Source organism: Rhinopithecus bieti, unplaced genomic scaffold (genome assembly GCF_001698545.2).
Source record: "Rhinopithecus bieti isolate Rb0 unplaced genomic scaffold, ASM169854v2 scaffold_51905, whole genome shotgun sequence".
NCBI lineage: Eukaryota > Metazoa > Chordata > Mammalia > Primates > Cercopithecidae > Rhinopithecus > Rhinopithecus bieti.
The window spans coordinates 1-21,046 of record NW_016821253.1 but is presented as its reverse complement, the minus strand read 5'-3'; the positions used below and the strand labels follow the sequence as shown (position 1 = coordinate 21,046).

Sequence of the window (21,046 nt, the reverse complement as noted above, 5' to 3'; positions counted from 1 at the left end):
GTGTCTCAACCAGGACCTTATAATATTGGTCTTGGAAGTAGCATGGAGCAGCTGACAGGAGGCAGCACAGAAATCCCAGAACATGTGCTCCGGTCCAGCAATGGCTACTTAATTTTCTCTGTTACAATGCCTCAAATTCTACAATTGATTGTCATCTTTTGTTGTCATTGTTGTTGTTTTGAGACAGAATTTCACTCTTGTTGCCCAGGCTGGAGTGCAATGGTGCGATCTAAGCTCACCGCAACCTCCACCTCCCAGGTTCAGGCGATTCTCCTGTCTCAGCCTCCTGAGTAGCTGGGATTACAGGCATGCACCCCCACGCCTGGCTAATTCTGTATTTTCAGTAGAGACGGGGTTTCTCCATGTTGGTCAGGCTGGTCTCGAACTCCCAACCTCAGGTGATCTGCCTGCCTCAGCCTCAAAGTGCTGGGATTATAGGCGTGAGGCACCATGCCTGGCCAATTGTTATCTTTATATTATCTCATTAAAAATTGTCATTAAAGTTGACATGTGATCTGAAGGGGAGACTGTATTAAATCACTAATAACTATTAACTTTAGGTCAAAATTGAATATTAATTTCCTTAGAAAGTGAGAATCTGAACCCCAGGATCAGAGTGGAAAGACCTGGATCCTGGCTTCAGTACACTCTGTTGATTACTCACTGTTGAGCTTAAGGAGGACTCTTAATTACAAGTGCGAGAACAGGAAATAACAGAATTGTCTAAACCTAAATCTACTGTCCGCCTTGTGGTACCAAAACGACTGTGCTATTTATTCAATAGTAGCTTGAATCAAGGCTGTCACTGATGACAGCACACAGAATTCACTCACACGCATGTATCGAGGAGCCAAATACTGCACAAGGCACTGGGGGTTCACCAAGCTCCCTGCCATTGGTTGATGACTTACGTTCTAGCAGGGGAGCAGACACTCAGTAAGGAAATAATACACAGATAATACATAGATGGATGATAGATGATAAAAATCAAGGAAGGGAGGGAGGAGGGAAAGCAAAGTGAGGAAATGTCATGAGCAGTGCCATGAGCCTGATTGATGAATTCATGTGAGCCTGTTAGTTCATGGTTTCTATCTGATGGCTGATCTATCCGGACCATAAATGAAACCCAAAGTCCAAATCACATAAAGAGAACCAAGCAACAGAGAAGGATAACATGCAAATTGTAAATGGCACTTTTTTCACTGAGAGGTTAGCTTTAGTCCCTGGAGGTCTTTCACCCTGAAGCTTAAAGCTTTGAAATCTAAACCGAACAAAAAGCAGAACACTCCACAAATGAATCTGCAGCCTGTAGCCTTTATCAGGTTATATGGTCATTGGTAAGAGACTGCATTCCTTCCTTTGGCTTTTAGAAGGAGTCCACTTCTCAAACTTAGGGAGAGAATAAGAGGAGTCAACATTGCAAATAAATGGTGACACTCACAGGCCACAGCAGGCCAGCTGGGAAGTGGAGGGGTGTGTTTTCCCTAAGTGGGCTCTGAGAGCTGTCTCTCAGACACACCCTTGGAGGCAAACAGCAGGCTCAGGCTGGGCAGATGTTATCAGGACCCGATAACCTGTTTTCTCAACCTGCTTGGCAAGTCATTTCCACAGTTCAGAAAGGGGGAGTGTCTGCCAAGTGCCCCCCCAGTCCTCTCATGCCATTTCCCTTCCAGGTGCCTGAGATGCTAAGGAGAGACCAATGTAGGCATCTGGAGACGTGGGCAGGTACGACTCAGCCAGGACCAGACTGTTATGGCCAACAGTGATGTTAGATATCATGACATTCAACCCTCATCTCCTAGGAGGAACCTAGACCGAAAACTCACACAGCTGCCCAGTGTGCCAAGGCCCAGGAGAGGACTCCTGCCTCTGTGCAGTGTCCATTTAGGGGAGCCCTGCCTTGGGTAGGGCAACATTAGCAGGGTGGCCAGCTTTCCCTATTTGCCCGACAATTTCTAGTTTTAACACCAAGTCCTGGGAAAACTCTCCTTTCCCAGCTAGCTGGGAAGGCTACAGGTTCCTAGAGGAAGACTTGACCAACAAGTGTCTGGATGACCTGTTCTTGACTTCACTTTAGTTCCCACTTCCTGGGGAAGCTAATGACAAAACTACTGTGAGCACTTGAGCATCTTCAGTGCTTGGTCTGGCAGTTTTATTCTTGCTCTGAATTAGGGCAGCTTAGAACATTGCCTCCTTGGTGGGGAAGACCACGTGGTCAGGATTGAGGTCAGTTAGAAGTTTCTCTGACATGTGCCAGGTGCGGTGGCTCATGCCTGTAATCCCAGCACTTTGGGAAGCTGAGGTGGGTGGATCACCTGAGGTCAAGAGTCTGAGACCAGCCTGGCCAATATGGTGAAACCTCATCTCTACTAAAAATGCAAAAATTCGCCAGACATGGTGGTGGGCACCTGTAATCCCAGCTACTCGGGAGGCTGAGGCAAGAGAATCACTTGAACCCGGGAGGCAGAGGTTGCAGTGAGCTGAGATCACACATTGTACTCCAGCCTGGGCGACAACAGCAAAACTCCGTCTCAAAAAAAAAAAAAAAAAAAAAGCTTATCTAACATGCAGTAAGTGGATGAAGCCAAGCTTCAGTTCTGCACCTGGGAGGACCTCCCTGAAAGAACCCCGAGAAGAGACTTGTCATACTCCAGAACAGCAGAGGAGAGTGGCCCACGCCAGCAAGGAGCCAGCACACCCCAGGCATCTTTAGTAATAGGAACTGTACAAGTGCTTTCTGTTGGTTGTTCCGTGTAATTCCATGACCACCTGCAAGGATCAGAGGTGTGGAGAAATCCATTACCTGCCTAGGTCAAAGAACTAGTAAGTAGAAGAGTGAGAATGTGAACCTGAATCTGCCTGGCTCCAAAGTCTGCTCTATTCTCTGTCTGTGCTGGTTTATGAGGACAATTTAATGCCAACCAGAATGCTTAAGAAGATGCCATAACGTCTCAAGGGAATAACTGATTCAACAGATAAATACCCAAACGCATGGATTCTGATACAAAATGCCACTCCAGAATTACCTGAAGTTCCCACATTACCGGCCACTGAATGACTCAGGTGACATGGAAGTGCCTTGATGATAAGAATGCAACCCCAGCATCACACACGCACACACATTTTAAAGCAGCATGTAAATTTTCATGTTGCAGGAAAGGCTATCATGGTTCAATCTATGTTGATAATTTTATATAAGATGATATGTGTTTTAAGAATAGTAATAAAGAGAAAATCTGAGGGAAAGCAAACTATTCCGGAGAGCTCAGGGCAGTGCTGGCTAGGGCCACACTCTGGCAACCTGCTGAACTGGCTGGCGGCCCATTTGCTGGGTACAAGTTCCACTACAGAGTTGTAAATTTAAAGTACAAGCTCCTCTTGTGTATCATGGAATCCTAAGTCTGGATTCAAAGTCCAAGACCTTTTGGCTCACCTCAGAGAAGTCTAGAAGAACTATGATTATTTCAGTTGTGGCTAATATCGATTTTAGGTAAATGGGAAATGACCACAGGTTGTAAAAAGAACAGGAAATCCTTTAAATTTACTTTGAAGTACTGGAAAGTTCAGCACAGCTTAAGTTCTTTGGGTTTCTTTCCAGCGACAGTGGAAGAAAAGGCCAAGACATGCACATTCCAAATATCTACTTGCAGATTCTTGCATGTGTTCCAAGGCTACACAAACATTATCCTTTTACAGGTGAGAAGAGAAACTGAGCCAACTGTCAACAATTTGACCGTGCAGGCAGAGGCAGGAAGGAAGCGTTACTCACCTTTTCCTGGTGGCTGTGGGCTGAGTGAGCAAGTCTAGCTTGAAGGCCACAGGAAGTTGTTGCCTCCCTGCCGGCATTACTCAGCATTACACACCTAATGCTAACCCCTGTCACAGGGTACCTCGATGTTGTCACTATGGCCAGCGTTCCTGATGTAGTGTCAGGAACATTGTTAGAGAGCCACAGGTCCTTCTTCGAGGAAGAACATTTTCTACCAAATATGCATTTGCAACAGAGATTAAACTTGGAACTCTGAAAAGGAGTGTCAGTATCTGTGTACAAAGTACTGTGGGTACACACTGAAGTTGAGGCTCATAGAAGCCAAACATTTTAGGATCATGGAATCACTAAGTAGGTCAGAGTTATATGCTGAGGGGCTGTTGACCTGGAGCACATTAAATGCCACTCAATTTTCTCATCCGTTAGAAGGTGGCCATGAAGAATGGAGGATGGAGACCTATTTAAAAGCACTGAGCACAAAGGAGGCACCCAATCCATGGTAGTAATTATTATTCTAACCTTATTAGCCCCCTATAGATTCAATGTACACCATTCACTAGTTTGTTTAAATAATTTGTGAACCAGTTTATATTTTTCAAGTTGCCATATGTTTTAGTCAGGGTTTTCCAGAGAGTTAGAACCAATAGGATATATATCTATATATTTATCTATATCATCTATATCTGTCTAGCTATCGAGAGAGAGAGAGAGGGAGAGAAAGAGATACATGTGAAGAGATTGATTAGGGGAACTGGCACATTTTCTTGGAGAGGCCAAGGAGTCCCACGACAGGCCATCTGCATGCTGGGGAATCAGGGAAGATAGTAGCATGGCTCGGTCCAAGTCCAAATTCCTCAGATCCAGGGAAGCAGACTAAGCAAACTCTCAGTTCAAGGCTGAAGGCCAAAAAGCCTGGGTGGAGGTTGGAAGTCACAGGTCTGGAGCACTGGTGCAAGTCCTGGAATCCAAAAGTCAGAGAACTTGGAGCTCTGACATCCAAGGGCAGGAAAAGAAAGGTGCCCCAACTCCAGAAGAGACCATCAGAATTTGTCCTTCATCTGCCTTTTTGTCCCATCCAGTCCCCCAGCCTCCATTGAGGGATGTTAATTTATGGCATTGTAAAATGGACTACTGCAGATCATTTCCAGTAGATGTTCAATAAATGCTGGATGAAGACTTCATCTTTAGTTCCTCCACATCTCTGTCCCACCGTCGTTCCCATGTTTAGTTAATTGAAGGCAAAGGAGGAACAGTTAAAATAAACATGCAAAGTGGGGAGAGGGCTTTCTTCTTCTTCTAGTTTTATCAGGGAATAATTCACAAATAGAAATCGTGTTTATCCAAGGTTTGCAATGTAATGACTTCATATATGTATACATAGTGAAATAATTACCACAATCAAGTTAATTAACACATCACCTCACATAGTTACTATGTGTGTGTCTGTGTGAGAGAGAGAGATGCAGATACCTAAGATCTACTGTCTTAGCAAATCTCAAGTAAACAGTGCAGTATTATTAACTACAGTTACCATGCTGTACCATAAATCCCCAGAAGGTATTCGTCTTATAACTGAAACCTTGTATCTTTGGACCAGCATCTAATTTCCCCTCCCCCTCCCACTCAGCCCCTGGTAACCACCATTCTACTCTTTGTTTTTATGAGTCTGACTTTTCTAGATTCCATATACAAATGAGATCATGCAGTATTTGTCTTTCTGTGCCTGGTTTATTTTACTTAACATAATGTTCTCCAAATTCATCCATGTGCCATAAGTGACAAGATTTCCTTCTTCTATTCAGGCTGAATAGTATTTCATTGTGTGATATATACATATATACACACACACACACACACACACATTTTTCTTTATCAGCTCATTCATTGATGGACACAGGTAGACTCCATATCTTGCTTATTGTAATACTGCGATGAACATGGGAGTGCAGCTATTTCTTTGGGATCTCGATTTTATTTTTCTGTGGATAAACATCCAGAAATGAGATGTCTCTTCATTACACTCTGTGAAAGCCCTGAAAAGCCACCACACCCCTAGGTGAAATCACCGGATTAATGAAAATAAGCTCTATCTCTCCACCCAAAGTTCTCTTCCCATGCTCTTAGCACTCCTGGTCCTAGTGCCAAGGGTTTTCTGTAGCTCCAGCTTTTTGCATGCTCTATTAGCATTAGAAAATAATTGATCTTTAATCAGGAAAGCCACACTCAGGCTGTCGCAAATCACACACTTTGAACAGGCCTGTAACAAGCCTAGACTAGATCCAAGTAATTAATAAGAGGCAGGTAAAATAATTAAGCAATAAACACAATTGGCAGTGGTAATCCAGAGGATTATGATTTTCCCGAGGAGGGCGTGTGAAGGTTGAAAACTAGGTAATAAAGGGCCTGAAGACATCAAGGAGTTCAAGTGATCCTGTTATTCCTTCATCTACTGTTTTCCAGCCAGGACCGTGGGGTTAGTGCCTCCCACTTCCAGGGAGACAGCCAACTGTGTACAAACAGGTTCTGTGTGGGGGTGGGATTTCAAGGACTCTCAGCCCTTTTTGTACATTTGCTACTTTACTGAGTTGGATACAGTCAATAAGGTCTCCGTTGGACTTGTATGGGGCTGAGGCACTCTGATATACACAAATACAAGTATAGTACTGGGTATAATGGACCCGATGGCCATTCTGATTTGGTTAAATTTCTGTTGGTAGATGGTTATAAATAACCACCTGCTCTGGTTTGTGTATGGTTGTTCCAGCAACTTGGGATGGCTGGTCTCCCAGAAGAACACAGCCATTCTTAGAGCATAGGGTGCCCCTGACCTCACTATGTTGGCAGGTGCCAACCTTTGATCCCTACAGCTGTCATTCTTGAGATGGCATCTTCCTTGCAGTCTCACCTTTCCTGGCACCAGACCCAACGGAAGGCAAGGCAACAGGAAGCAGCCCATGGCTCCTTTCAAGCCTGAGGCCCCAGAGCCTGCATCTGGAACCTTCTAACTGCAGAGGCTATTCCCAGGGGTCTGCATAAGGGATGGCATTTCTCCCCATGGTCTATGTCATGGGCCCCACTGACACAGTCTACAAGGTCTCACCGGCAGGTCTTTAGGCCTAACTCTACATTCAGGAAGCTCCCTATAGACAACACAGCTTCCTGAATATTGTCTTCTAATCTAGTTTCAAAATCTTTTACTTACATATGGCACGCAGATATGTAATTACATGTGGAGTGCACATTATTTACTTGGGAAATGATTTCACAAGAGAATGCCTGACTGAAATTTACTCATGGAGTAAACCTGTGCACTCTTTCCTCTGAAAAATATTAACATGAGGCCGTTTATCAGTTGTTTGTGGTACTCTAAGAAAAGTGGTGAAGACAGAGGCCGAGACCTGTTCTGACTTGGGGTTGCCCAAACCTGCAGGGTGTGTAGCCTCTGATTTGTACCCTTTGGTGGGTGAGGTAAACGTGCACCTGCAGGTCTTATGCTCATTGCATTATCTCCATGTAGCATCACATACGTCTTTAAAGCACCGTGCTCATGGAGACAGTGGTTGGGGAGGGAACCCCCTGAACCCTCTGTGTGATCCTGTGTGAAGGGCACACATAAGTTTCAAAGGAGAGCCTTTCTTGTCTATGGTGAAACATGGCACTCTTGTAACAAAGCCAACAGGAGGGTCTCCTTCCCCATTTCCCAGTCACCTGTCCTGGCTGACTGAAGAGTGCCTTCCCCAAGCATGCAGAATAAGAAGACTGAAGATGACCTTGGAGATCACCTAATTCAGCCCAGCCATGACACACTGACAAAAAAGAAATGTGAACCTTTTCCCATTAGATATCCTCAAGGTGAGGCAGGGCCAGATTTCTCCTTCCAAAAGCACAGCTCAGGGGTCACACTCAATTCCCAAATCCTCCTCTGCCAGGTCCTCCCAACCAGCATCACCACCACAGGCTCCCTGTGTGGTCTGAGGCACAGGGAATCTGGCTGCTTTGGGAGGAAATTAGGTTTATAACCACATGCAAGTGCTGTAAACTCAAGGGATAGGGCCTGTGCCATTACACTGGGAGTGCCCTCACCTTAGCACAAGAGTCAGTTTCAGACGCTTCTGGCTGGCAAAGCCCTCCTCTTATCCTAACTCATAGGTCACCGTGATGTTTCCTCCTAACTCAGCCCCCAGTCCAGGCAGAATTGGCATTCTATAAACATCTCCCCACACATTCCTGAAGGAAAAAGGACATTATGCATTCTGGGCCGTAAGCCACCTTGCGTGGCCTTGGGTTAAAAGCTCTTCTCAAGGCAAATAATCTGGCCTTGGGTTAAAAGCTATTCTCAAAGCAACTGATCTGGCCTTGGGTTAAAAGCTATTCTGGAGGCAACTGATCTGGCCTTGGGTTAAAAGCTATTCTCAATGCAACTGATCTACCATTTTGTCAGGGCTTCCTGGGTGCTGGCCACAGAACTCTTCCTATCTCTTTTGCGCCTGCAATCACCTTGTTTTTCTCACTTCTCCCTCCCCCGACTCCATCTTTCTATCCTTCTTTTCATTCTGCTTTGGTTTGTCATAGATTTAATTTGTATCTGCTCATCTAGACATCCAGACTATTACTTTGCGTTACTTCATAGGAGACACATTCTTGCCTGTGCACTCTTGCAGACTATCAGACAGAGAGAGAGAGAGAGAAAGAAAGGACAGCAACCAACACTGGCTCTCCCAGCCTTGTAACCCGCCTTTGCCACAGCATTCCATTCACCACTGGGTCAGTGCTGCAGCTTCCTTCTCCTCACAGTGAGGGCCATCAGAACATGCCACCCAAAATATGCTGCTTTGATGTATTGATGATTTTGAGCAGAAGGCACTTGAGAAACAGCAGATGCCAGAAGCCTCTCTGGCTTCCCTCTGTATACCTAAAATTAGGGTGTGGAATCCTTTGAGAAAGGTGCCCCCCTCTTCACCAGAAAGAGGAAACCATTCTCATCACCAGAGATGGGGAGACCGTGCTGAGATGTGTCCGTACAGATGGCCCTCCTAAAATGACCCACTTCTTCCACTAGTTTCCTCATGAGTTTTCTGATCACTTTACCACAGTTTGCCCAAACTTCTTTTTCCTTTTGTCTTGTGACATGTCTGCAATTCATCATTCTTTGTTAAAATGGCATATAAGCTCTCCGCCCTATCCACTTCTTTGAGTCTTCATTTCTTCCTTAAGAATACCTCTGTGTACATACAAAAATATTAACATCAAACACAATGTGCATGCTTTTCTTCTGTTAATCTTCTTTATGTCAGTTTAATCCTCAGGTTCAGCCACAGAATCTAAGAGGGTAGAGGAAACCTCTTTCCTCCTCCAGCACCCCTGAGACTTACTCACATATGGTTTTCTAGAGCCATGAGCACTTCACCAAGAGCATCTGCAGTGAACACCACAATATCTCATGGTTCCAGTTGTCATTTAATTCCTCTTGCTTCCGTAATTTGAGGCATCCTCTACTCACTGTGTCTTCAGGGCAGTTCCACACCAAGCCATGGGGTATCTTTTCCTGGTCCTCATGCATCAATCACTTCCTTTCACCTTCCTTCCCAGCCCTCTGTTCCTGCACCCCTTCCCTCTTGTGTGCTGCCTCCCACACAAGTTTTTGGTTCTGCAGCAAGAAGAATGAAGGAGACTTCCTCTACTGCTATAGGTCACCACCCCCATTAATTCTGTCTTTTATGATGTCCCGTTAAAATGACACTTTCTGCTGCCCAGTAAATGAAGCTTTCTATTGCCCAATGAATTGTGCCTGACAGCACAATTCACTGCTTCACAATTGATCTTTTTTTTTACCCTCAGAGCATCCTTGAAATGATTGACAACCATGAGAGAAACACTGTAAATATTCTCAGATACAAACTCACAGTATCAGCTTCACAGAATACCTGTAGATGCAAGTAACTAAAACTCCAGCTCAGTTCGACTTTAATAAGAAGGCACTTTATTGATTCAGGTGGGTAGTTCAGAAGTGGGCCAGGCTTCAGGGTGAATCTGAGCAGAGAAGCTCATGGATGCTACCAGGACTCAGTCTCTTCTCAATTTTCTGTTCTGCCTTCAGTGAAGTCAGAATCATTCTGAGTGTGGCAAAATCTCCAGGAACAATTTCTGAGGCTGTATTCTTCATCAAAGAGGGAACATGAACAAGCACACTCTTGTTCCTAACAACCCTAGTACAACTTGTATTTGACTCTAATTGGAACAACTCAGGCCCTTGCCCATCCTCAAGTCCATTAGGGGGCCATGGGAATGCTGTGTGGCACCTGGCGTGAGCCGCAGTTAGGCAACCACCTTGGAACCAGTAACTGTGACATAGGGTGAGACAGTGCTGGTTAGGTTAAGTCAACCAGCACCCACCCCATGTTTCAAACCATGTGAGTGAATAATTCAGGGCTCTGTTAGGAAGGAGAAAGGGAGATGCTTCTTGAATAGCACCCAACACTCAACTACAATTTAATTTGACAGGAACCCGGAGGCCTTGCCCATAGAAATCTCTTAGAGTTGCTTTGAAAGAGAGCACTCAATACAAAAATCTTATGGCAGCAACCCTGTGGTCTCAAGGCTGCCACGGACTTGTTGTGGAGGGTGGGGAGGGGCTCAGTGTCTTTTGAAGATGAAGCAGAAGAATAGATGGCACTGACTTAGCAGAGTGGAAAATGTTTAATCCCAAGAGATGCCTACAGAGAAAGCTGAGCCGCACCACAGACTCCTAGAAGGGCTTGGATTAGGGTTCCCAAGTGTCTAGGTAAGCAGAGGAGATGGTGAGGCAGACACAGAGGGTCAGTTCAAGGCACATTGGAAAGAGTGTGATCCCAAGATCCCTCAGTCCACACTGGTGGTCAAATGCTCCTCCCTGACATCGGAAAAAGAAACAATTTATTTTCTTCAGATGGAAATAGAACTTTTTTAAGCTCCAGGACACTGGGTAATGCTGCTTATGCAAAGACAGTATTTAGTGAAAGCCCATTTACTGAGCAGGGAGATCCACAGACTCTCTCTCCCTCTTGGCTCCCAGAAGGCTGGGGTCAGGCTTGCAGTCTTAGGAGATCGGCGACCTCTTTTTGGAGAGGATCTGCAGATACCAACAGTTTCAGGGTTTCTTCAGGTCCAGGAGTGCCAGGCTCCTGTGGACTCTTCCTCTGGGGAAGCAAAGGAAGACTCCATCTGTGCACACGGAATGCATTAATTATATTTTCTTATTTTCTGTTTTCTTGATGCTCCAGCATCTGGTGTTTACTGGGAAAAGACTGCCTTTCCCAGGGCCAGTCAATTAAACTACCAATTCAGAACCCATACTCCTAACCACCTACTTTATATGGCTCTGATACTGTTTCCCTAATCACCCAGGGCCAGGTACTAGGCAACTAGAGATGGCTCCATGCCCCAGAGCCTGCTGAAGTTATTCACGCTGACCAGCCTAAGCCTGCCTGCCCTGCCTGCCCTTGCTGTCCCACAGAGACCACAGCAGAGGCTCCTGCCCATGCCTTCCTCTCTCTCCTTCTGCCTCTGCCTGGGGCTTCCCTGTGCCTCCTATTTCCAGGGATCTGTGAGTATGAACGGGACAGTCACTTCCATGTCTGCAGGTCTTAACATCTCTGATTAAAACAAATTCTGGGTACATTTTAAAATATAAGACTTCCAGTGAAGTTTTTAAAACCCTTATATGGAGAAGTTTAAACATATATATAAATAAACAATGACTATAACAAACTCCTATATATCTGTAACCCTTCAGAACAACGAGAAACACATGGGCAATTCTGTTCCGTCTACATTCCCAAATAAAATTCATCCATTGTGATTAGCTGATGTGTCTTTAAGCCTATAGAATTGATACATTTCCCCTATATCTCCTACATATCATTTTCTTGTAATTTATTTGTTGAAGAAGCTGCGTTGATCTTCCTGATTCATCTTTAGAGTTTAAAATGGAATTTCACAGAAAGAAAAACATGAAAGCAGAAGGAATAAAAATGTCAGAAAAGAAATCAATGGGAATTAAATGGTACAGCTGCTTTGGAAAACAGTCTGGCAGTTCCTCAAAAAGTAAGATACAGAATTACTCTGTGACCCATCAATTCTACTGAAGTCTTCACACTGAAGAGAATTAAAAACATATGTCCACACAAAAACTGATACACAGATGTCCATAGCAGCATTATCCATAATAGCCAAAAAATAGAAACAACTCAAACGTCCACCAACTGATAAGCGGATAAATAATATGAAGCATTTCCACACAATGGAATATTATTCAGCCTGAAAAAGGAATGGTTGCGAGGGGTTGGAGGAGGGGAAAATGGGAAACACAGTGTTTCTTTCTGGGGTGCTGAAAAAGTGTTAAAGTTAAATAGGGATGAAGTCTGTGCTACTTCCAGAAAGTGCTAAATTGTACACTTTACATGAGTAAAATGCAGTGTGTGAATTATATCTCAACTTAAAAATCAAGAACATTTTCCAGAAATAAAGTTTATGAATTTTCAGATTTAAAAGATCTATTGAGTTCCCCTCAAAATGAATTTCAAAGTTATTCCACAATAAAGCACAGTATTGTGAAATTTGGTAACATCAGAGATAAAGATCTGAAAAGCTTCCAGAGAGGTGAAAGAAAATGATCACCTACAAAGAATCAAGAACCAAAATGGCAGTGGTTTTTCACCGAAATTCTAGATATAATAAGAAAACAAAATTTGGCCTTCACATTCTGAGAGAAATATATATATTTTAAACCCAACTAAACTGCCAACCCAGCGTGAGAATAATGCTCAGGCATTTTGGGACATGCACAGCATCAAAGCTTTACCTTAGATCAGGAAGCTACAGTAAAGTGGCAACCTAAGAAATGGGAGAAATGAATTCCAGGAACAGGTGATCCATGCAGGAGAGAGAAGCAGCATTGCTGAGAGCCAGGGGTGAAGCAATTCAAGCTGGAGACACTGAGACAACACAGGAGCGCCTGGCATTCTACGAGAGGCAGTGCAGTGGTTCTCACAACTCAGTAAATGTGGTAATTACCTCTTATCTGGTTACAATGCACCTTCCCAGGCCTGCCAGCAGGGATTCTAAATCCTGATGCAAATGATATGGCAACACTTGTGGTTATAGACATGAGTGTTACAATCACAGATCCAGGTCCAAACCCAAATCCCCTCAGTAATTAACTGTATGCTGTCATTTAATTGCTTAATCTCTCCAGCACGCCACTTCCTCAGGCCAATTCATATGGGAATATAAATTCATCAGAGTGTTACAAAGAGTCGTTTGTACAATGAGCTTGTGACTATGAAATGCTTAGCATGGCATCCAAAAAGTCCTCAGTAAGCGGTGCAACGATAGTTTTTTTATTACAGAAAACACACCCAACCCAGAAAACAGTGTTCATAGGGGATTAAGAGAAGTAAGTACAGTTGGGTGAGCAGAGGGCGCCAGCGTTGCGAGGGCCTTTCCTAGGTGAGGCATCCACCACATTTGAAAGTGTGATGCAGGGCCAGAGCTCAACATCAACCAGGACTGGAAGGAATGAAGTAAACAGGTCACACCTGTTCCTTCATGGGTCCATTCCTTTCATTTTCACTTTTGACTCTGATGCAAAATTAGAACTCTTCTCTGCTCAAATTTCACTATTCTTAATAAAGTAAATAAGTAGAATTCAAAAACGTCAACTGTGTAAAATATATGCTCTTGTTATTACAAGGCAAGTGGGAAATATTTAGCATTTGATCATTGCCATCACAATAACACAAATTCTAAAACGTACACTGTTTGCAACTGAACCACACCCTCAAATAATAAAAAAAAAAAGGGTCCCTCCCTAACCTCTCTCCTCAGCAGGAGAAGGACTTTGGTCGCCCCAACCTGGGCAGGAGAGCAGGTGGGGGGTGGGAGCCCACAGCTGCAGCGGCAAGAAGCCTGAGTGCTGATGGCTTTGACCAAATAATAGGGAATTGGGTTTAGTTGTTCAAATCATTTTCCAATAACTGATTTATAAAATAGATCAGACTCATTGAAGCAGCTGGGGAATGGGAGCCTGCCCCTCAGTCTCCAGCCTCCTCAAACTACGTGTTTCTCCAGAGTAAGCTTGAGCCTCTCAAAGCATGGATTAAAACGCATGGCTCTTCCAGATCTAAAATCTGAGGCTCTACAATTTAAGTCACAGTTAGTCACTTCCATACTTATGATGGTAACATGCTTACATGCTCAGTCTATCATTGTTTAATATTTAATGAAAGACACTCATTTTGTTTACTTATGATACAGCAGCTAGTCTGTGTTCACCTGCGTTGTCTCAGGGTCAGCTCTTTATTTCCCAGAATCCTGTCCCATTTCCTGGAGCCTATTGGCTGGAGGAGAGATCTGGTCAAAAGTTAAAGGTATATTGGCACTTTGGGAGGCCGAGGCGGGCGAATTGCAAGGTCAGGAGATCGAGACCATCCTGGCTAACACGGTGAAACACCATCTCTACTAAAAAATACAAAAAAATCAGCCGGGCGTGGTGGTGGGTGCCTGTAGTCCCAGCTACTCGGGAGGCTGAGGCAGGAGAATGGCATGAACCCGGAAGGCGGAGCTTGCAATGAACCGAGATTGCGCCACTGCACTCCAGTCTGGGCGAAAGAGCGAGGCTCCGTCTCAAAAACAACAACAACAACAACAACAACAACAACAACAACAACAACAACTGTGTTGGGTGAAGACTTAGAAACACAGCTTTTCTGACAAAAACAAGCAATGGGGAAAAGATTCCCTATTCAATAAATGGTGCTGGGATAGCTGACTAGCCATGTGCTGAAGGTTGAAGCCGGACCTTTTTCTTACACCATGCACAAAAATCAACTCAGGATGGATTAAAGACCAAAACTAAAAGTTTTGGTGTAAAACCCTAAACTATAAAAACCCTGGAAGACAACCTAGCCAATACCATCCTAGACATAGGAACAGGCAAAGATTTCATGACAAAGACACCAAAAACAATTGCAATGAAAGCAAAAATTGACAAGTGGGATCTAATTAAACTAAAGAGCTTCTGCACAGCAAAAGAAACTATCAACAAAGTAAACAGGCAACTTACAGAATGGGAGAAAATATTTACAAACTATGCATCTGATAAAGGTCTAATATCCAGCATCTATAAGGAACTTAAACAAATTTACAAGAGAAAATCCCATTAAAAAGTGGGCCAAGGACATGAAGAGATACTTCTCAAAAGAAGACAAACATGGTAAACAAGAATATGGAAAAAAGCTCTAGATCACTGATCACTAGAGAAATGCTCATCAAAACCACAGTGAGGCACCATCTCACACCAGTCAGAATGGCTATTACTAAAAAGTTAAAAAATAACAGATGCTGGCAGGGTTACAGGGAAAAGTGAACACTTCTACAATGTTGGTGGGAGTGTAAGTTAGTTCAACCATGGTGGAAACAGTATGGTGATTCCTCAAAGAGCTAAAAGCAGAACTACCATTTGACCTAGCAATCCCATTACTGGGTATATACCCAGAGGAATATAAATCCTTCTACCATGAAGATACATGCATGCAAATGTTCATTGCAGCACTATGCACAATAGCAAAGCCATAGAATCAACCCAAATGCCCATCAATCACTGACTGGATAAAGAAAATGTGCTACATATACACCATGGAATACTATGCAGCCATAAAAAAGAACGAGATTATGTCTTTTGCATTAGTATGAACGAAGCTGAAGGGTATTATCCTTAGCAAACTAATGCAGGAACAGAAAACCAAATACCGCACAGTCTCACTTATAAGTGGGAGCTAAATGATAAGAACTTGTGAACACAAAGAAGGAAACAACAGACACTGGAGTCTACTTGAGGGGGGAGGGTGGGAGGAGGGCAAGGAGCAGAAAAGATAACTATTGGGTACTGGGCTTAACACCTGGATGATGAAATAACATGTACGACAAACCCCTGTGAGACGCCTTTATCTATATAACAAACCCTCCCATGTACCCCCAAACCTAAAATAAAAGTTAACTATAAAAGAAACACAGCTTATAATTCTTTTCCCTTAGGTACCATAAAGGTCATGGGCCATTTGCCACCTGAACAGTCAGTAACACATGAGTGGAAAGAAACTGAACACCCAGGGACACCAGAGACTGTTCACTGTAGAGGAAGGAGGCAGGCATAACTCATAAGGTGAACTTCCTCCAGTCCCAAAGTGGTTCCCTTCTCCTCTTAAATGCAGGTCCCATGGAATTCAGACTAGGAAGTAAAGCAAATGAGAATGGCCCACAGGGGAGCAGTTCAAATGTGCAGAAAAGAATACAGCAGCCCCAATGAGGAAGGAAGGCTGGACAAGAAATGGATTTGCAGGGAAGACAATGTGTACCCATCAGAGCTCTGATTCCTTCACTTCCATACCCTCCCCTGCTCACTAACATTGAAAAAGTATTGATGGCAAGTGTTGCGCTGTAACACATTTCCTTGCTTTATAATCTGGATTTGGGGGGTTAAATTTCAGAGATAATGAAAACATCCCCCTTTAGTTAACTCTTAATTTCATAGTTGTACCTTTTTTTTTTTTTTTTTTTTTTAACAGATTTGTGAACATGTAAAACAAAGAAAAGAGCATGGGAGTAATTTATAATCAACAAATATATGTTCACTGAGTAAGTGACACTCACATGGCATATGGCATACAAGCACCCTGAGAGTAGGACCATGGGGCATCCGATGGTGATTGTCCTTAAAGCTTGTAGGGGCCCAGCCTCCTGCTATCCATGCACTGCTGCATGTACAATCGGTGTCTCCTTTAACTTCATAGCGATGCCACAAGGCAAATCACATTGTCTTCACTTTCTGCGTCAGAAAACTAAGGCTGGATGAGAGTGTGTAGAGTTGGATCATGGATTTGTGTTTGGCTCCTTCTAGTTTCAAAACCTGTGAATATTTTCCTGTCTCTAATGCTAATCTTCGCACTATATTTGGAATAAGCATATAAACATATAACCACAGTCCATTCAGGTAATATGCAATTAAATTATAAATAAATGCTCAGCAAGACTATGAGTGACTGAATGAGCTATATATGAGAATAATGACTGGTTGAAGTGTTATTCATAGGATAAAGTAGAAATCATTTAAATGGCTAACAGTATAAGGAGGGTTAAATCAAGCATCCAGGTGTGGAAATAGCTGATTTACATATATAGTTTATGCCATGTAAAATGTTTATGATCTGACATTGGATGAAAAAACAGAAACAACATTTTATGTACAGTATAATCTAAATTTTCTGCATTTCATTAAAAATGCAGGAATATAATTATCAAAATTTGAGTGATAAAATTATGAATAATTTTATTTCTCTTATAACTCATTTTATATTTACCAAAGATCCTCCAAAGAGATTATACACTTTTTTAATTAGAAAAAAAGTTATTTGTTAAAGAGATCATAAATTACATAATATTTTACAGAAGTTAAAAGCTGAGATTGTGAGGATTTCCAGGGACTCCTGCCACCAGCCCACCTTGCATCATCGTTTACATGGAAATGTTGGGACTGAGGTGACCTCATGCCTCTCAATTCCCAGCCAACTTTCTTTCTTTCTGGTTCTTAGCAAACCTGTTAAACAGAAAATAATCAGTGAGACAGATAAACTACACCCTAGTGTTTTAACAAGTTACACATAATTGCTTGCTTACCAATTGTCTACCTCAGAACTTTCTTTTCCTCATAGAGTCAATATAATCATCTATTTTAAATTCAGCTTTTGCCATTTTACAGTCTGAGATGCAGGACTTTGCATAGGGCATGGATGGGTTTCCACAATCCACACGAGGATGGGAGGAGAACAGGGCAGATTCAGCCCCACTCAGTGAGAGTTGTGGTTGGAGTTACTTGGCTGGACCTCACTCCAGAGAGAGGAGACCTTCCTCTGGACCAGCTACCAAGACAGCCCCTAGTTGGAAAATCTTTTCTTCTGAGGTGACATGCAGCCCCCACTAGAGAGGAAAACACCAGAGAGTTTTAAAAACGAAAAACCAACTTAAGTCAAGGAGCTTCTTGACAGGGAACACAGCAGAATCCACCCAGCTGGGGTGAATCTCCGCAGTTCCCCAATGGCACGGCAGGCGGGAGGAGCAGCGGAGCCATCTGCAGTGACATTGTCTCCTCCAGCAGCAGCCTCCATCCAGAAATTCATCTCAGGGTCTGTCCTCACAGGAACCTGATGCCAGAGCTGTGCGCTGAAAGTATTTGGACACAGGTATTTTGTGGAACTGGGCATTTTCCAGGTCTTGCTGGAGGTCATTGCGTGTGAACTTGATGGATCTCTTTCTCATGGGCTTTTTTTCAAAGTGTGGGAGAGCATGGCCTGCTGGCTTCCAGCACGTGGCGAGCAAACTCAAGCCAGGGTGTGTAAGTCACTGTAGCCCTTGACAGAATAGCAGGGGATAAAGGTCGTTTTTTAATCTTCTGTTTATTACTCTCAGCCAATTAACTTCTATCTACAGTAGACAATATTTTGCCAGTTTTTTTTCAAAGTGGAGAAATACCGTGCTCTTTAAAAAGTCATTTAGAAGCACAGACTTCTCAATTTTATTACATCAAAATCGCTAAAAGATAGAAAAAAGTGAAATTCACATATCAAAGAAATTATCTTTTGGCAAAATACTCAATTTTGTTTTGAAATGTTTGTGAATATTCCATGCATGTGTCCAGATGCATACAGAATTTATTCATTCAATTAAGTTAAAAAATGAGATAACATGATAAATTCAAAAAGTAGTGAAGACACATTTTGTTTCTGTCTCTTTAACTGAGAAGACTGGCTGATGCCTCCTGTGTGCGAGCACTGTATAGCTGATGCAGGTATGGAAACAGAGGTTTTCTTACTTGCTGCCGCTGGCCCTGGCACTGGAGGTTGGTTCTGGGAGGGCAGGGTGTCTGTTTTTATTTACTACTCAACAAGTGTCACACAATACACAAGCGGTGTGTCTGCTCTAGCTGGGATGCTGGAAAGCCACTGCTTCTTATTACCACTCCAGCCAAGCGCCAAACACACGCGCGGGCTGTGTCTCCCCCACTAGTGGATGCTGGGCGGGTTACTGTTCTTATTACCACTCAGCATGGGCCCCACAAACACACGCGGCGTGTGTCCTGCTCCTCTAGGTGGATGCCTGGCCATTCACTCTTCTTATTACATCAACAAGCCCCGGCACAAAAATTACACCGCCGGGTGGGTGTCTGCCCTCTTAGTTAGAAACTTGGCAGACACTTGTTCTTAGTTCCACTCAGCAAGAGGCCCACACAAATACACGGTGGGGTGTGTCTGCCCTTCTAGTGGCATGGCTGGCCCGCACTGGTAGGGCAGGGTGTCTGTTTTTATAACCACTGGGCAAGTGCCACTCAAATACACACGGGTGTGTCTGCCCCCTAGTGGATGCTGGCAGGCACTGTTCTTATTACCACTCAGCAAGAGCCACACAAATGCACTCGGGTGTGTCTGCCCTCTAGTGGATGCTGGCAGGCACCGGGAGCAAATGTGACTATAAACAAAATTAAAGATTTAAAATATACCCATTATCTCCAGAAGGGATTTAATTCTAACAGGAGGCTTTTTTGTTTTCTTTTTCAAATGGGCTGACGGGTAAAAATAATACAAGACTGGAGATGTCGGAAAAAAGCACACTGCGTTTGCCTTTCGGCATCTGTGATGACTGAATCCTTCCTCAGCGCTGCCACAGGGAGCACATTCACATGTGTGTCACAGAAATACCAGGGTTAGGTCAAAAAACCAAGTGTTACCTGGAGGAAGCCACAAAGGCTATGAGACTAAGCCTTCACCTAGAAGACACTTGACAGTTCAGAAATGGACATCCTGCAAGGTGTCTCGGAGAGCTCAGCTGTGACCCTGCACTGTATGGAAGGGTGGGCAGTGGGGCCCAGGCAGGTGAAGAGAATTGTCCACTGTTGAGCATCATCAGCCTAAAACCCACATGCAATGCTGTTGCTGCAAAACTACCGACTATTGAAGACACAAACCACAGAAACAGAATCCCTTTGTGGTCTCACTGTGCAACTGATGACTTTTCAGAAGATGAAGATTAAACATATTAATCATAAATTCAAAGTATCAGAAGAAACACTAGGGATTTTCTAACCTCTGCTATCATGACTTTTTTTTTTTTTTGCAATATTCTTGAATTATTGTAAATAAGCTCACAGAGGCCAAAGTGCTCCCCTGAAGTCATCCAGAAGCCGGCTGCTAATCCCCACGTCTGACACGTGTGTTTTCTTAGGATAATACAAAAATTAAAGATAAGGGAGAGAGAGAGGGACAGAAAGAGACAGAGAGACAGAGAGAATTGGAGCTAAGAGAAAACACTTTCATGTTTTGACCCCCAAAATTCCCAGTGAACATTCCCTTTGCCAGCGGGTGAAATCCAAGGCCCTGGCTCCAGGATCCTGCTCTTTCCTTTGTTGATTCCTGTTCAGATTTGGCATAGAAACAATATGGAACTTGTTACACTTCTCTGGGCAAGTCATTATGCTTTTGGCTCATAGGCTCCACTTCCCCAGACACCCCTTTGTCCTAAACTTCAAGTAATTCAGCTTCACCCTTCAGAGAACAGCTCAGCTGTCACTTCTTCTAAGGACCCTCCCAAGCCACCTCTCCAACAAAAGGGCCACCACCTTGCTCTTTGCACCTCTGTCCCTCGAGGTGCTGCTGTCATTTGTGGAGGGTGGGACCCCGGGGACTAGAGCCCCTCTCATGCTGGAGACACTCGGCACTCAGTAAGTGTGTGCTGAGCGGATACAAGTGCAGCAAGCTTGCACAGCTTTACAATGTGTACTCTCATGTCTGGAATAGAGCCCCATTTTCATTCTTTGTAAAATGAGTAAGTGGGGCTGGGTGACCCACACTCTCTTTTCAACTCAGAAGTCCACTATGAGCCTGACATCAAATAGCTTCCCAGCCAGCACCAGGCCAGGACCCAAGTTATTCAATGTGCCTGTGTCCCCCACAGCATGGGGAAAGCATGTAGAAATGGGACCAGCTCTGCTGCCTGCTGCCCAGTACCAGCCAGCAACTCCAGGCTCACATAGCCAAGGCACCTGCAGGAGATCTTGGTTATTTAGTAGCTGTGATTGGGCTGGGAGGGGAGTGTGTTCACTTCTAATTTTCCAGTGACTAGCACGAGACAGTTTGAAATGTGATTTTTTTCTCTTGGTCCGAAAAAAAGAAAAAAAATAAGGGTTTTTTTATC

The 21,046-nt window shown here is 43.7% G+C and overlaps 1 long non-coding RNA gene across 1 annotated transcript; it reads right to left on the bottom strand.

The window, feature by feature from the left end:
• Positions 1–4,146: 4,146 nt before the first annotated feature.
• On the bottom strand, positions 4,147–18,341 carry LOC108520811 (uncharacterized). Its single transcript, XR_001883027.1, has 3 exons — positions 17,305–18,341; positions 16,457–16,650; positions 4,147–4,970 (listed from the first exon to the last, which is right to left on the bottom strand). It is a non-coding gene; the product is annotated as an uncharacterized LOC108520811 (long non-coding RNA).
• Positions 18,342–21,046: the final 2,705 nt, after the last annotated feature.